Source organism: Takifugu flavidus, chromosome 12 (genome assembly GCF_003711565.1).
Source record: "Takifugu flavidus isolate HTHZ2018 chromosome 12, ASM371156v2, whole genome shotgun sequence".
Taxonomy (NCBI): Eukaryota; Metazoa; Chordata; class Actinopteri; order Tetraodontiformes; family Tetraodontidae; genus Takifugu; species Takifugu flavidus.
The window spans coordinates 9,874,861-9,880,860 of NC_079531.1; the positions used below are offsets into that span (position 1 = coordinate 9,874,861).

The following is a 6,000-nucleotide window of genomic DNA, read 5'->3' on the forward strand; positions in this document are numbered from 1 at the left end:
ACTCCCCTGCTCTGTGCTTGGTGAACTTTTAACCGTGGAACAGAGACTACCTCTATAGTGTTAAATATGTTATTGTTGGTGGATGAGGGTTCTAAGGAAGCAGCAGAGAGGTGTGTAAGACTACAACTCTGCATCCTGGTCTGGACCCTGGATTGTCAGGTCACTTTGGGTCTAATAAAATTAGCCAGATTACTAGAAATGAGAGAAGCACCATCTCTTGTGGGATGGACACCGTCTCTCCTAATCAGACCAGGTTTTCCCCAAAAGGTGCTCCAATTGTCTATAAAGGCCACCTGGTTTTCGGGGCACCACAGCCAGCGACGAAGCGATGACATGCGGCTAAACATCTCATCGCTGGCCAGATTGGGAAGGGGACCAGAGAATGCTACGGAGTCCGACATCATTTTTGCGTAGTTACACACCGACTCCAAGTTAATTTTAGTGACCTCCGACTGACGAAGCCGGGTGTCGTTGGCTCCGACGTGAATAATAACTTTACCAAATTCACGATTACGTCTCGCCAGCAGCCATAAATTTGCTTCTACAAGTTCTGGCCCCCGGAATGCACTTGACTATGGTCGCTGGAGTCGGCTTCACGTTGCGCAAAACAGAGTCGCCAATTACCAGGGTCGGTTTCTCAGCGGGTGTGTCGCCGAGTGGGGAAAAGCGGTTAGCCACGGGAAGCGGTTGGTGGTGCACCGTGGGCCTTTGTTTTGGGCTACGCTTCCTACGAACCGTCACCCAGCCGCCCTGGCTAGCCGGCTGCTCGGCTGCTGCCGGGGGACCGCTAGCTGTAGCTACGCTAGGCGGCTCCGCAGCAGCTAGCTTACCCTGGCTACTTGACGCAACTCCAGCTAACTCCAAACTGCGGAACCGCGTCTCAAGCTCGCTAAGTCTCGCCTCCATAGCCATAAATAAACTACAGTTTCTGCACCTATTCCCTTCACTAAGGGAGGCAGAGGAGTAACTAAACATTTCACACGCTGAACAGACAAAGACACCGGGTGAAACAGACGGTGAGGCCATGCTAACGCTAGTGATCGGCGAAGCCCTGTATTTGTTTAATATGGGTTGTTTCTCACTGTTGATATCAGGTGACTAGAATGTCCCAAGTGTTCAAAATTTTAAGTAAAGTGAATACAACACACCAAGTGTTCAATATTAAGTGAATACAACACACCAAGTGTTCAATATTAAGTGAATACGGCACCCCGTGCACAATGCAACCAACGAACGATAGAGGAGACAGGAAGTGACGCAATACTCACGCAACCACAGAAGTCAAAATGATCTGATCTAAGTTGTGAATGGTCCCAGCTTCAGTAGTGTCCACCTCTGTCAGGATGACGGTCCTGGGACAGCGGTAGGCAAGTGACAAAGTCCAGAGAGATGCGAGACCAGGGATGATGGGGCACTGCCAGGGGATGCAGGAAACCTGAAGGAGCATTGTGGGAGGCCTTGTGGCAGCTGCAGACAGGGCAAGCCTTGACGAAGCTCCGGGTGTCTTCGTCCAAGGAACCCCACCAAAATCTCTGACGCAGTATGTCAATGGTCCTCTGCACACCAGGATGGCAGGTGAGGCAGGAATTGTGGGCCCACTGGAGAATGTCCAACCGCAGGGAGGGGGAATGAAGAGCCGCTTCTCCGGACATGCGCTGGGCCCCGGCTAACCCTCCTGTGTGGCCTTGACTCAATCTCCCACGTGAGAGGAGCGACGAGATGAGATGTGGGGAGGATGGTGTCCGGACGGGAGGCCATATCCTCATCCCTCTGGAACTGGCGGGATAATGTGTAAGGCTTGACACTACGGGACCCTAGCCAGTAGGCAAGGGTGAAATTGAAACTGGTGAGGAAAAGGGACCACCGGGCCTGTCGAGAGTTGAACCTCTTGGCCATAAAGATGTATTCCAAGTTCTTGTGGTCTGTCCACACCAGGAATGGCTGCTTGGTCCCCTCCAACTAGTGTCGCCACTCCTCCAACGCCAACTTGATAGCCAGAAGCTCACGGTTGCCAATGTCATAGTTCCTCTCTGCAGCCAAGAGTCTCCGGGAGAAGAAGACGCAGGGATGTAGCTTCTGGTGCTCAGTCGATCACTGGGAGAGCACGGCCCCCACTCCCATGTTGGAGGCATCTACTTCCACGACCAATTGTCTCTCCGGGTCTGGCATAGTCACCAGGGGTGCTGACTGTGGGAACGTACAGGGTCTCCAACAAACCCTTAAACTCCTTCAGCCCTATAAATTTTTCTGAGGCGTCTTCAGAATAATTATATCCCATCCCAACACACCTGTTGAAGGATGTTTTACCAATGATAGGCAGTTATATCCTGGACCAGATCAATTGTTCTTTAGTGACAGGTTATGTACCCCAGTCCTAAAAGGTGGCAGTGATTAAGCCGTTGCTTAAAAACCATCACTGGATCTTGACATATTAGCAAATTATAGGCTTATATCCAACCTTCCTTATCTCTAAAATTCTTGAGAAGGTGGTGGTCACTCAGTTACTGGAGCACCTGCAGAGAAACAGCCTGTTTGAGATGTTTCAGTCAGGCTTTAGAGCTCTCCATAGCACAAAAACAGCACTTATTAAAGTTACTAATGATTTTCTTATAGCTTCAGATCATGAACTGGTTTCTATGCTGGTTCTGCTGGATACAGTTGATCACAGCATCCTGTTACATGGATTGGTACATATAATTTGGATTAAAAGGAGAGCACTAGACTGGTTTAGATCATATTTATCAGATAGATACCAGTTTGCTCATGTCCACGGCGTTCAGTAGGGTTAGCCATGGAGTTCCACAAGGTTCTGTACTTGGACCAATCCTTTTCACCTTGTACATGCTTCCCTTAGGAAACATTATTCAGCAGCATGGAATAAATTTTCATTGTTATGCTGATGACACTCACTATATTTATCCAGGAGGAGACAGAGCAGTTAGTGAAGCTTCAGACCTGTCTTAAATATATAAAGTCTTTGATATCTACAAATTTCCTCCTCCTTAATTCAGGAAAAACTGAGGTCATGGTGTTTGGTCCTGAGCCTCTCAGGGATAGATTAGATCACATGATCACTCTAGATGGTATCTCCCTGGCATCTAGTCTCTCTGTGAAGAATTTTGGAGTAACTTTTGATCAAAATCTCTCCTTCAACTCACTCATTAAATTAGTCTCTAGAAGTGCCTTTTTTCACCTGAGAAACATCGCAAAGATCAGGAAACTACTGACACGGCATGATGCTGAAAAGTTAGTCCATACATTTGTTACTTCCAGGCTGGACTATTGTAATTCTTTATTATCAGAGGCCCCCCTGCTATGGAATTGACAAAAGAGATCACATAAATCCTGTAATGGCGTGGCTTCATTGGCTGCCCGTTAAATTTAGAATCATTTTTAAAACCCTTCTTTTGACCTACAAGGTCCTCAGAGGCCTAGCTCCATCCTAACTGGAGGAGCTAGTGACACCTTACCAGCCCAATAGACCACTCCGCTCTCAGAACGCTGGTCTACTTGTCTACTATCCCAGAGTCTCTAGGAGTAGAATGGGGGACCGAGCATTTAGCTACAAGGCCCCCCTGCTATGGAACCAGCTCCCTGTCCAGGTACGGAAGGCTGACTCCATCTCTACTTTCAAGATTAGACTTAAAACCCAGCTCTTTGAAAAAGCTTATTGTTACTAATTCTGTAGTTCCAGTTACTATCATAGACAGACAAATTATCATACTTAGGGGGTCGTCTAATCATTAGGTCACATCTTAGCTGTGCTGCTGGGGTCCGGAAACATGATCACCTGACAGGCCTCTGTCACCCCACTGGGTCATGGTTCCCTCTCCTCTCCTTTCCTCTCCTTCCTCCTCCTCATCAAGCAGACTTGTAGCCTGTTGGATCTCCGCGGCAGTCCTTGTGAAACGAGCCTTGTGTTCCTGCATCATCTTCTCTAGGTGTTCCAGACGAGCCTCTGGCGATGAAGCGTGCACTGGATCCATTATAAATGGCCAGATTGTACTGAAACGGGCAGAGCAGTCGGACCCAAATGCAGCATGCTCGGGAAGAAGATTCTGGTGCGCTGGCGGAGCGAAGAGAGCAGCGGAGGACTGGTCGGCCACGAGCAAACAGAACCCAGAGGAGATCTCCACGAACCCGGGGTTACAGACAGAAGGCGGAGGTCTTTTACCAGGACAGAGGTGAGGTGGGATGGTCAAAAACAGGCAGGGTCGGTACCGGGTGATCAGTCCGTAGAAGAACGCTGGAATGACTCTCATGAATCCAAAGGACAATCTGGCAGAGAGGGAACAGGAGGCAGGAGCTTAAATGCCAGGTTGATTACTGATTCAGGACAGGTGAGTGGAATGATTCCCTGAAGACTGTGACACAGAGTGAGTCTATCCCAATGGTCACCAGGTAAGACCCAGTAAGGTACCCTGGATAGGTCATGTCCATTACTAGAAACACTAACTAATCACTCACACGTTTAGACCACACAGAAAATGAGACGCTTCATTAAACCTAACGTGCAGGTTTCTGATTGTGGGAGGAAACAGAATTCCCCCCCAAAAACCCCACAGGAATGAGAGGAACATCAAAACTCCACAAGGGAAATGAGAAGAGAGCACTATCCTAAACCTGTCCTAAACCTGGTCTGATTAGGAGAGACGGTGTCCATCCCACAAGAGATGGTGCTTCTCTCATTTCTAGTAATCTGGCTAATTTTATTAGACCCAAAGTGACCTGACAATCCAGGGTCCAGAACAGGATGCAGAGTTGTAGTCTTACACACCTCTCTGCTGCTTCCTTAGAACCCTCATCCACCAACAATAACATATTTAACACTATAGAGGTAGTCTCTGTTCCACGGTTAAAAGTTCACCAAGCACAGAGCAGGGGAGCGGTCAATCACCAAAATATTATTAAAATTAATACTGAAGCACAAGTTGGAGAAACTAATATCACAATTAAGTGTGGACTGTTAAATATTAGATCTCTTTTGTGTAAATCCCTGTTAGTACACGACCTGATAGCGGATCATCACATTGATTTATTTTGTCTTACTGAGACCTGGCTTCAGGAGGAGTATGTGAGCTTAAATGAATCTACTCCTCCTACCCATCTTAATTATCATATTCCTCGTGTTACTGGTCGAGGAGGGGGAGTGGCAGCAATCTATCACTCCAAGTTATTAATTAATCCCAGACAAAAACATGGCTTCAGTTCATTTGAAAGCCTGACTCTTGGCATCACCCATCTGAACTGTAAGACAGAAAAGCCACTTATATCGGCCCCCTGCTGGTCCACATTCAGAGTTCCTGTCTGAGTTCTCTGATTTCTTATCTGACTTGGTCCTTAGAACGGACAAAGTCATTATCATTGGAGACTTTAATATCCATATGGACGTTATAAATGACAGCTTTAGAAATGGCTTCATTTCATTACTTGAGTCAGTTGGTTTCCTCCAGCAGATAAACCAACCAACTCATAGCTTAACCACACCCTAGATCTAGTCCTGACTTATGGTGTTGAGGTAGAACATGTGTCAGTGTTCCCTCAGAACCCAGTCCTGTCAGACCATTCTTTGATCACTTTTACTTTATGATGAAGGATTCTTCTATGCTCAGAACAAAGTCTTACTATAGCAGATGTCTTTCAGATAATGCTGTAGCCAAGTTTAAGAAAGTGATCCCTATGCTAATCCCAGGACCACTGTGCGTTTCCCCAGGGATCAATCACTATAATCTTAGCCCTGCTGAGGTTGACTCTGTTGCTGAAGGTGCAGCAACCTCACTGAGAATCACTCTTGATTCTGTTGCCCCCCTGAAAAAGAAAATCGTAAATCAGAGGAGGTGTGCCCCCTGGTATAATTCACATATCAGGACCCTCAAGCAGAAAGTGCGAAGACTGGAAAGGAAGTGGCATTCTTGTAAAATAGACAGCTATCATGTAGCCTGGAAAGACTGTCTATTAGGTTACAAAAAGGCCCTTCGCAAGGCTAGAACAGCTTATTTT

At 47.0% G+C, this 6,000-nt stretch overlaps 1 protein-coding gene across 1 annotated transcript in view; it reads right to left on the reverse strand.

Moving 5' to 3' along the window:
• LOC130535342 (uncharacterized) overlaps positions 1-2,779 on the reverse strand; it is a 47,659-nt gene extending 44,880 nt beyond the window's left edge. Inside the window, exon 1 of the mRNA XM_057050331.1 lies at positions 802-2,779. The gene's annotated coding sequence lies outside the window, so the exon portion shown is untranslated. The remainder of the gene's footprint in view (positions 1-801) is intronic.
• Positions 2,780-6,000: the final 3,221 nt, after the last annotated feature.